Source organism: Bos javanicus, chromosome X, assembly GCF_032452875.1.
Source record: "Bos javanicus breed banteng chromosome X, ARS-OSU_banteng_1.0, whole genome shotgun sequence".
In the NCBI taxonomy this organism is placed as follows: Eukaryota; Metazoa; Chordata; class Mammalia; order Artiodactyla; family Bovidae; genus Bos; species Bos javanicus.
Genome location: NC_083897.1, coordinates 111,100,245 through 111,112,387, shown reverse-complemented (window position 1 = coordinate 111,112,387; position 12,143 = coordinate 111,100,245). Strand labels below are relative to the sequence as shown.

General features: G+C 39.2%; 1 pseudogene; it reads right to left on the bottom strand.

The window, feature by feature from the left end:
* Nucleotides 1–7,911: 7,911 nt before the first annotated feature.
* LOC133242655 (small ribosomal subunit protein uS2B-like) lies at nucleotides 7,912–11,829 on the bottom strand (annotated as a pseudogene).
* Between the last annotated feature and the right edge of the window lie 314 nt (nucleotides 11,830–12,143).

Below are 12,143 nucleotides of genomic sequence, written 5' to 3'. Positions count from 1 at the left end.
TGCAATATATCAATACAGCAGCAAGATTTGAAGTGTTCTCTTCATGTGATCAGGAGCTGAGATCCAAACCTTATTATGTACCAGAAATGATTTTCTTAGTCAGCAGGCCATAACTCTTCTCCACAGAGCTTTAAAGGAATATGTGAACTCAACTTTCATTTCAGGGGAACAACCTGCAGGACACTAGTCTGGGGAAAGCTAACCTTTACCTTTCAAGAAAATATGAACTAAAATTATTAATTAAAATGTATATTTTGGGGTTAGACAAAAACATCAAATTTCAGCTATATTCTTTTTATAATACATGCACCTAAAGCCCAAAGCTAAGTAAAGATTAAAATTAAAGTAGTTAATAAATATATATCAGGCAACCACTAATGAAATTACAGTTGAGCCAGTTATACTAATATAAGAAAAAATAAACCTAAGCAGGATGGATTTAGTGGTCCATTGGAGAAGGCAACGGCAAACCACTTCAGTATTCTTGCCTTGAGAACCCCATGAACAGTATGAAAATGCAAAATGATAGGATACTGAAAGAGGAACTCCCCAGGTCGGTAGGTGCCCAATATGCTACTGGAGATCAGTGGAGAAATAACTCCAGAAAGAATGAAGGGATGGAGCCAAAGCAAAAACAATACAAAGTTGTGGATGTGACTGGTGATAGAAGCAAGGTCTGATTCTGTAAAGAGCATATTGCATAGGAACCTGGAATGTTAGGTCCATGAATCAAGGCAAATTGGAACTGGTCAAACAAGAGATGGCAAGAGTGAACATCAACATTCTAGGAATCAGCTAACTAAAATGGACTGGAATGGGTGAATTTAAGTCAGATGACCATTATATCTACTACTGCAGGCAGGAATCCCTCAGAAGAAATGGAGTAGCCATCATGGTCAACAAAAGAGTCCAAAATGCAGTACTTGGATGCAATCTCAAAAACAACAGAATGATCTCTGTTCGTTTCCAAGGAAAACCATTCAATATCACAGTAGTCCAAGTCTATGCCCCAACCAGTAGTGCTGAAGAAGCTGAAGTTGAAAGATTCTATGAAGATGCACAAGACCTTTTAGAACTAGCACCCAAAAATGTGTCCTTTTCATTATAGCAAACTGGAATGCAAAAGTAGGAAGTCAAGAAACACCTGGGCTAACAGGCAAATTTGGCCTTGGAATATGGAATGAAGCAGGGCAAAGACTAATAGAATTTTGTCAAGAGAACATACTGGTCATAGCAAAGATCCTCTTCCAGACCAGATGGTCAACACTGAAATCAGATTGATTATATTCTTTGCAGCCAAAGATGGAGAAGCTTTATACAGTCAGCAAAAATAAGACCAGGAGCTGACTGTGGCTCAGATCATGAATTCCTTACTGCCAAATTCAGACTTAAATTGAAGAAAGTGGGGAAAACCACTAGACCATTCAGATATGACCTAAATCAAATCCTTAAAGATAATAGAGTGGAAGAGAGAAATAGACTCCAGGGACTAGATCTGATAGATAGAGTGCCTAATGAACTATGGAGGGAGGTTCATGACATTGTACAGGAGACAGGGATCAAGACCATCCCCAAGAAAAAGAAATGCAAAAAACCAAAATGGCTGTCTGGGGAGGCCTTCCAAATAGCTGTGAAAAGAAGAGAACTAAAAAGCAAAGGAGAAAAGGAAAGATATAAGCATCTGAATGCAGAGTTCCAAAGAATAGCAAGAAGAGATAAGAAAGCCTTCCTCAGCAATCAATACAAAGAAATTGAGAAACAACAGAATGAGAAAGACTAGAGATCTCTTCAAGAAAATTAGAGATACGAAGGGAACATTTCATGCAAAGATGGGCTCAATAAGGACAGAAATGGCATGGACCTAACAGAACCAGAAGATATTAAGAAGAGGTGGCAAGAATACACAGAAGAACTGTATAAAAAAGATCTTCATGACCAAGATAATCATGATGGTGTGATCACTCTCCTAGAGCCAGACATCCTGGAATCTGAAGTTAAGTGGGCCTTAGAAAGCACCACTTTGAAAAAAGCTAGTGGAGGTGATGGAATTCCAGTTGCTGCTGCTGCTGCTAAGTCACTTCAGTCGTGTCCGACTCTGTGTGACCCCATAGATGGCAGCCCACCAGGGTTCCGCATCACTGGGGTTCTCCAGGCAAGAACACTGGAGTGGGTTGCCATTTCCTTCTCCAATGCATGCAAGTAAAAAGTGAAAGTGAAGTTGCTCAGTCGTGCCCGACTCTTAACAACCCCATGGACTGCAGCCTACCAGGCTCCTCCGTCCATGGGATTTTCCAGGCAAGAGTACTGGAGTAGGGTGCCATTGCCTTCTCCGGGAATTCCAGTTGAGCTATTTCAAATCCTGAAAGATCATGCTGTGAACGTGTTGCATTCAATATGTCAGCCAATTTGGAAAACTCAGCAGTGGACACAGGACTGGAAAAGGTCAATATTCATTCCAGTCCCAAAGAAAGGCAATGCCAAAGAATGCTCAAACTACCACACAATTGCACTCATCTCACATGCTAGTAAAGTAATGCTCAAAATTCTCCAAGCCAGGCTTCAGCAATACGTGAACCATGAACTTCCAGATGTTCAAGCTGGTTTTAGAAAAGGCAGAGGAACCAGAGATCAAATGGCCAACATCTGCTGGATCATGGAAAAAGCAAGAGAGTTCCAGAAAAACATCTATTCTTGCTTTATTGACTATGCCAAAGCCTTTGACTGTGTGGATCACAATAAACTGTGGAAAATTCTGAAAGAGATGGGCATACCAGACCACCTGACCAGCCTCTTGAGAAACCTATATGCAGGTCAGGAAGCAACAGTTAGAACTGGACATGGAACAACAGACTGGTTCCAAATAGGAAAAGGAATACGTCAAGGCCGTATATTGTCACCCTGCTTATTTAACTTCTATGCAGAGTACATCATGAGAAATGCTGGGCTGGAAGAAGCACAAGCTGGAATCAAGATTGCCAGGAGAAATATCAATAACCTCAGATATGCAGATGACACCACCCTTATGGCAAAAAGTGAAGAGGAACTAAAAAGCCTCTTGATGAAAGTGAAAGAGGAGACTGAAAAAGTTGGCTTAAAGCTCAACATTCAGAAAACTAAGATCGTGGCATCCAGTCCCATCACTTCATGGCAAATAGATGGGGAAACAGTGGTAATAATGGCTGACTGTATTTTTGGGCTCCAAAATCACTGCAGATGTTGACTGCAGCCATGAAATTAAAAGACGCTTACTCCTTGAAAAGAACGTTATGACCAACTTAGACAGCATATTAAAAAGCAGAGATATTACTTTGTCCACAAAGGTCTGTATAGTCAAGGCTATGGTTTTCCCAGTAGTCATGTATGAATGTGAGAGTTGGACTGTATAGAAAGGTGAGCACTGAAGAACTGATGCTTTTGAACTGTGGTGTTGGAGAAGACTCTTGAGAGTCCCTTGGAGAGCAAGGAGTTCCAACCAGTCCATCCTAAAGGAGATCAGTCCTGGGTGTTCATTGGAAGGACTGATGTTGAAGCTGAAACTCCCATACTTTGACAGCCTGATGAGAAGAGCCTACTCACTTGAAAAGACCCTGATGCTGGGAAAGATTGAGGGCAGGAGGAGAAGGGGACGACAGAGGATGAGATGGCTGCATGGCATCACCGACTCAATGGACATGGGTTTGGGTGGATTCTGGGCGTTGGTGATGGACAGGGAGGCCTGCCGTGTTGCAGTTCATGGGGTCGCAAAGAATCGGACGTGACAGAGTGACTGAACTGAATTGAACTGAACTTAAATACATATTTATATGAAGAAAAGCGTCAGTTTTCTAAGAAGATGCTGTGCTGTGCTGTGCTTCGTCACTCAGTCGTGTCCAACTCTGTGTGACTCCATGGACTGTAGCCCGCCAGGCTCTTCTGTCCATGGGATTCTCCAGGCAAGAATACTGGAGTGGGTTGCCAAGTATCTCCTCCAGGGATCATCCCAACCCAGGGATCGAACTCAGGTCTCCCACATTGCAGGTGGATTCTTTACCAGCTGAGCTACCAGGGAAGCCCCCTCTAAGAAGATATTTAAATGCTAATTCCTGTACATGGTAATACATTCTTACAATATGTAAAGTAAAAGTGTCCAGAACTACAGGTTGAAGTAGATAAACTCAACAACATAGAAGGTTTCAACATAACTCTGTTTCTGTCAAGTCAAGCAGACAAAATAATAAGATACAGAAAATCTGAACTACAAAATGTGAACATACTTTACACAATGGCCATAAGCAGAACTCTACAGGAACAAATGGAGAATAATTTAGGCATATATTATACATTTAGAAAATTGGACGCATAATCCATAAAGCAAGGCCCAAAAAATGCCAAAGAAGCAGTATGATACAAACTACCTTAAGAAACTCATTGATCAAAGGAGAAATAATAGAGTTTTTTTTTTAATTGAAACTAACCAATAATAAAGTGCTGTATATTAAACACACTGTAGACCATGAAAATTTTTAAAAATATCAGATATCTAAGGCTTAAATAAAATTGTACAAGCATTAAAATATGGGTGAATTCCTTTATTATCTATAAAATGGTTTTTTTTAATGCCTTATTGTGATCTAAAATTTAGAAACAATAAGGAAAATTGTTGATAAATGTTATGACATTAAAAATGTTGCTGTTGAGTTGTTAAGTCATATCTGACTCTCTGTGACTCCATGAACTATAGTCTGGCAGGCTCTTCTGTTCATGGGTTTCTCCAGGCAAGAACACTGCAGTGGGTTGTCATTTCCTTCTCCTCCAGGGATCTTCCTTACCCAGGGATCGAACCCACGTCTCCTGCATTGCAGGCAGATTCTTTTCCACTGAGCCTCCAGGGAAGCTCATTAAAAATGTGTATGGTATAAATAAAGAAGAAGGGGAATTCCCTAGTGGTTCAGTGCTTAGGACTCCATGCTTCCATTGCAAAGGGCATGGTGTCAATCCCTGGTGGAGGAACTAAGATCCTGAAAGTTGTGTGCATGACAAAAAAATAAAATACAAAGAAGGAAGAAAGGAAAGAAGGAAATGACAGAGGGAAGGATAAGAACAAATGACAAAGCTGGATGAAATATTTTCATCTTGTATCACATATAGAGGGGAAACATTGTTATTATATAAAGAACCTCTAAAAAAGAAAAAGTCCCAACACTTTAAAGAAGAAAAAAATAGACAAATGCTATGGGAAGCAGTCCACAGAAAAAGAACCAAAAATGGCCCTTAATTATCTGAGGTGATCAGATGTATAATAGAAATATAAATTGTAACTGCACTGAGGTATGATTTCTAACCTTGACAAAACCAGAAAACTTTGACAACATACTCCGTTGTTAAGGTTGTGAGAAACAATCACTTTTGTACGTTGCTAGTGAAGCTAGTGAAGCTACTGAGCTAGTCGCTCAGTTCTGTCCGACTCTTTGCAATCCCAGGAACCATACTGTACATGGAATTCTCCAGGCCAGAATACTGGAGTGGGTAGCCTTTCCCTTCTCCAGAGGATCTTCCCAACCCAGGGATCAAACCCAGGTCTCCCACACTGCAGGTAGATTCTTTACCAACTGAGCTATCAGGGAAGCCCTCATACATTGCTAATGGTAAAGCAAAACCGTACTGGCTCTAAGAATTTGAATTAGCAAAATTACACATGCATTTTCTCTGAGACCCAGAAATCCCACTTCTAGGAATCTATTTCCAAGATACACTCAGAAACATGCATAAAGCTGCTTCTCCATTAATTGCAAAAGCAAAACAGTTGCAAAAAAGAAAAAGAATGAAAGAAATATCTTACACTTTTTGGGGAACCTTTTGGATAACAAGTGTGGGAATTTATATGCACACTCAAACACATGAACATACATGGTTGCTAATATTTTCCAAAAGACAATAGAAGGATAAACCAAAATAGTAAATTTGGGAAAGAAGACAAAAGAGAGGTAGTGGGAAGAACAAAGATAAAAACTAGGTATTTTTCAATGTGACTTGTATTATAGTTTTGACCTTAGCACCATCTTCATTTTTCTGTACATGTGAAAAATAACATTAAATAAAACAGAAAAAAGTGAAGCAACCCCTAACATAACAAATAAATTGAAACTCACTATTATTAATTTGCCAACAAAGGTCCGTCTAGTCAAAGCTATGGTTTTTCCAGTAGTCATGTATGGCTGTGAGAGTTAGACTATAAAGAAAACTGAGTGCTGATGAATTGATACTTTTGAACTGTGGTGTTGGAGAAGACTCTTGAGAGTCTCTTGGACAGCAAGGACATCCAACCAGTCCATCCTAAAGAAAATCAATCTTGAATATTTATTGGAAGGACTGAATGCTAAAGCTGAAACCCCAGTACTTTGGCCACCTGATGCGAAGAACTGACTCGCTAGAAAAGACCCTGATGCTGGGAAAGATTGAAGGTGCGAGGAGAAGGGGATGACAGAGGATGAGATGGCTGGATGGCATCACTGACTGGATGGACATGAGTTTGAGCAAGCTCTGGGAGTTGGTGATGGACAGGGAAGCCAGGCATTCTGCAGACCATGGGGTCGCAAAGAGTTGGACTCAACTGAGTGACTGAACTGACTGACTGATTATTACTTTATATCAAATTTGTGGCCTAATGGCAAAGATATTTACCTCAAACATTTAAAAATAGAATGTTGACTTTATATACCTAAGCATATAAAAATAAAAATCACAGAATCTTAGGTTGCGCTATTGGGATCATTCTAAAACTCTTGTAAAGATATATACATTCTTCACCATACACAGAGTAGAGTAAACCATATATACAATTACACTTATATCACTAAGAACCAAGATCTTCAGCATAAAAGACAACATCAAGATACAAATCAAACATGAAACAGAATCCTATAGTGTCCATTTTTTAATATAAATTTATTTATTTTAATTGGAGGCTAATTACTTTATAATATTGTATTGGTTTTGCCATACACCAACATGAATCCACCACGGGTGTACACATGTTCCCCATTCTGAACCCCCCTCCCACCTCCCTCCCCATACCATCCCTCTGGGTCATCCCAGTGCACCAGCCCCAAGCATCCTTTATCATGCATCGAACCTGGACTGGCAATTCGTTTCACATATGATAGTATACGTGTTTCAATGCCATTCTCCCAAATCATCCCACCCTTTCACTCTCCCACAGAGTCCAAAAGACTGCTCTATACATCTGTGTCTCTTTTGCTGTCTCGCATACAGGGTTATTGTTACCATCATTCTAAATTCCATATATATGTGTTAGTATACTGTATTGGTGTTTTTCTTTCTGGCTTACTTCACTCTGTATAATAGGCTCCAGTTTCATCCACCTCATTAGAGCTGATTCAAATGTATTCATTTTAATGGCTGAGTAATACTCCATTGTGTATATGTACCACAGATTTCTTATCCATTCGTCTGCTGATGGACATCTAGGTTGCTTCCATGTCCTGGCTATTATAAACAGTGATGCGATGAACACTGGGGTACATGTGTCTCTTTCAATTCTGGTTTCCTCAGTATGTATGCCCAGCAGTGGGATTGCTGGGTCGTATGGCAGTTCTATTTCCAGTATTTTAAGGAATCTCCACACTGTTCTCCATAGTGGCTGTACTAGTTTGCATTCCCACCAACAGTGTAAGAGGGTTCCCTTTTCTCCACACCTTCTCCAGCATTTATTGCTTGTAGACTTTTGGATAGCAGCCATTCTGACTGGCAAGGGGGGGGGTCCTCTACTATAATGTCCATTTAAATGTGGGAAATTAGTAATATGAAGTTAGAATGTATAGATTTACTTACTTTTGTAGAAATGTTCTTTTCTGTCAACTTTATATTTCCGTTTTTTGTTTAAGAGCTTGGTGGGGAACAGCTTGAGACCAGTCAGTTATCATATTCAGCATGGAAATGCTGAATAGGCACAGAGGGCGCTGCCTGCCCTCAGACTAATCTGCAACCTTGACTTTAGTAGCAGTAAACTCTGGAACTCGATAGGTTCATTCACCTTCAAGTTCCTCCTCAGTCACAGCCTTTCCAGCAGCGGCCCACTCTTTTCAATCTCCTCAGGATCTCTGTGGAAGTAGAGGTTAGGCGCAACCTCCTGTGAGTTCACGCAGGGAAACATGCTGTGCATGCGCAGAATCTCCGGGTCCAGCAGCCACTGCGTCAGCCCCAACTGAAGATGTTCCCTTGTTGCTGAATGGGGTGGCAATGTCTACATAGCCTAGAGGAGAATCTGTGTTACATAAAACAATAGTAGACAAGTTAACTTAAGACGCCTCTGGGAGAGGCAGATGGTCAGTCCTGGGATCTGTAACTACGAGAAGTTGAGGCTCCTGGAAAGCTGCCTGGATCTGGTTAGTGAAGTTTCCAGAACTGAAGTGGCCAGCAATAGAGGTGGCCTGAGTATCAGCTACAGATTTCAGTGCGTCCCACTGGCCAGTATTCCTGAAGGAGAAGATGCCAATATCAGATGGATTTTTCAGTGGCAACCATGGCATGAGCTGCTGGCAGAAACTTCTCCCAGGGTCTTTCACACTTAAGATGTAGATGCCACCACTTTCCTTTTTGTAGATATAATGTTCCATTTGAAAGTCAAGGTTGGTGCCACCTGAGTAGGTTCCTGTGGCAAGGAATTTAGGTACAGTCTCCTCCTTCATGTGCACTACCGCCAGGCAAGGGCTTCAAACATTGTGAATGCTCGCCTTTCTGACAGAAACTGAAGATAATACCGTTTGGACTCCTTTGCATAGTGTGGAAAGGTAGAATTTATTTTTCTCCTTGTAAGATAAACAAAATACATGTGTTTTTAGATCTCCACTGAAATGCCCTAAAAGCTGTGACAATCCAGTAGAAAATGCAAACCTACCACCAAGATATAGTTTCCAAATATTATTTTCCACTTACAAAAATTACCAGGGTTTCTTAAAATATATCTGTTATCAGAAATATTCAAGGTGAGCCTGATCATCTTATCACTTCTGAAATCCTGTACCTAGACTTCCTCATAGACCATGAAAGGACACAAGAGACAACTTGAAGGGATTCTCATTAGCCAAACATAGGACCATTTGAGCTTCAAATAGAATGAATATTGAAATACAGCAAATCTAATGAGTTGGCCAAAAAATGTGTTCAGGCTTTTCCAAATGATGGTATGAGAAAACTCAAATGAACTTTTTTGCCAACCCAGCATTAAAATTGATAATTATACTTAATATCCTACTTATTCTTAATCCCTCATTTTTCATCTGTTGAGATCCTACTTAGGCAACCAGCTCATTATTCAAGGAAATTCATACTTAAGGTAAAATAATCAATAGGAATTGCATAGCAGGACTTATAAAATATTCACACTGAATCAATTGGACATCTAGATTTAACTGTTATGTGAAATTTTGAAAATGGGGGGATAAATGAGAATTTCAAAATCAATATAAATAGAATAGTATATGAACAATAGGATAAACCAAATATAGAAGTTAGGAGATAATAAATGTAAGATCTGGAAATTTTTGCAATTCAAGACAAATGAAAAATAGAATCAGCAAGACAAAAGTTGATTATTTTAAAAAGATAACACACAAATGTTGGCAAAATTAAGAAGAATAGCAGTACATATAAACAATATGAGGGAAGAAAAAGGAGAAAAGACATAAGTAGAGGTAATACTCAGATTACCTAGAGAGAACAAGAAAAACTTTATCATAAGAACCTTGAATATTTAGACAAAATATTCAATTTACTAGAAACTGAGTTTTAATAATTGACTCAACAACATTGTCTTTTAACAAATACATTGAATCAGTATTTTAAAATGTAAAATAACAAATACCAGGCCTAAGGTTTTCAGGAAAATTCTGTCAATTACAAAGAGAAGATAAATATAATCTTAAAAACACATTTCCAGAGAAGAGAGAGGAAAAAAATAAATTACTCCACAATTCACTTAATGATGCAAATATAACCTCAACATCAAAATCTGACCATAGCAGGCTAACAAAAAGAAATTAGACACAAAAGCACTTATTAACATAAAGATCTTAGACAAAATGTTAACAAATTTATCCCAGCAGTATGTAAGAAGCATAATCTCGGACTCTTTTGTTGACTATGATAGCTACTCCATTTCTTCTAAGAGATTCTTGCCCACAGTAGTAGATATAATGGTCATCTGAGTTAAATTCACCCATTCCAGTCCATTTTAGTTCGCTGATTCCTAAAATGTCTATGTTCACTCTTGCCATCTCCTGTTAGACCACTTCCAATTTGCCTTGATTCATGGACCTAACATTCCAGGTTCCTATGCAATATTGCTCTTTACAGCATCGGACTTTACTTCCATCACCTGTCACATCCAGAATTGGATGTTATTTTTGCTTTGGCTCCATCTCTTCATTCTTTCTGGAATTATTTCTGCACTGATCTCCAGTAGCATATTGGGCATCTACTGACCTGGAGAGTTCATCTTTTAGTGTCCTATCTTTTTGCCTTTTCATACTGTTCATGGGATTCTCAAGGCAAGAATACTGAAGTGGTTTGCCATTCCCTTCTCCAGTGGACCACGTTTTGTCAGAACTCTCCACCATGACCTGTCTGTCTTGGGTGGCCCTACACAGCATGGCTCATAGTTTCATTGAATTAGATAAGGCTGTGGTCCAGGTGATCAGATTGGTTAGTTTTCTGTGATTATGGTTTTCATTCTGTCTTCCCTCTGATGGAGGAGGATAATAGGCTTCCTGATGAGAGAGACTGACTGAAGGGGAAATTGGGTCTTGTTCTGATGGGCAGGGCCATGCTCAGTAAATCTTTAATCCAATTTTCTGTTGATGGACTCATTGGAAAAGACCCTGATGCTGAGAAAGATTGAAGGAGGGAGGATAAATGTATGACAGAGGATGAGATTGTTGGATGGCATCACTGACTCAAAGAACATGAGTTTGAGTAAACTCTGGGAGTTGGTGTTGGACAGCGAGGCCTGGCGTGCTACAGTCCATGGGGTCACAAACAGTCAGAAACAACTGAGCGACTAAACTGAACTAAATAAGCATAATACATCATGACCAGTGGGCTGTTTAGAACTTTTCAAGATCAAGTTGTGTTTGCCTAACAGTACACTTAACTGGCATGTTGAGAAGAGACTGGCATGTGAGTAGAGGCAGAAGGTGGGAAATAGTTAGGAGCAGTGTTGCCAGATAAAATTTTGATTGGTTAAATCTGGCAACTCTAGCTAAGAGGTTATTGAAGTAATTGAAATGAGATATGTTGTTGGCTTATACCAGGATGGTGGCAAGGCAGATGGTGTGCAGTGATCAGATTCTGGAAAAATTTTAATGTTAAATTCAATAGGTTTTGATAGTCTGGATATGGATTATTTTCCATCTTTCTATCATCACTTGCCCAGCACTATGCTAGGCCATTATCGTCCTTTACTGCAGTTCTGAAACAGCCTCCTAATTGCTCTGTTGCCCCAGTCCTGTCCTTCTACAGTTCCAATTTCCAATTTAAATAGTATTTTGAAAAATAGAAATCTGATTATTCACTAAGTCCCTTCAATGACTAACTTTTCCCTTTTGGATGTCTGACTCCTAGAAATCAATAACTATCACTCCAAAAGGCTATCACTTCCACTATGCAATCTCCACCTTCTGTCTGGCTGAGTCCTATTCATTCATTCTCCAGTTCTTAACCTAAATGTGGTGTTCTCAAGAAGACCATCACTCAGACAGGTTTTTCTCCATTGCCATTGGTTCCCATAGAATTCTGGTTTCTCCTACCTTCAGGATGAATGCTACCATTCATCAAGCTACATTATAATATTTATTTAACTGGATGTTTTATCAACTGTTTTGTAATTTGGAGAAGAGGGAATTGTAAGTATTTTACTTTTATCATATCCTTAGAACTTGAAGAATGTTTGACACAGTACATAGTAAATAAATATTTCAGATGAATTGTTAATAAATTACCTAATTAAGTACTTGCATTTCATATTTGCACAAGGATTATTAAGATCTCCAAGAAAACAAATGGTATGCTTCATAACAGCACGCCAAATGGTGTTCATTATTATATTTGCTAAAAATAACTTCATAGAATGAGTTTTTCTTTTACTT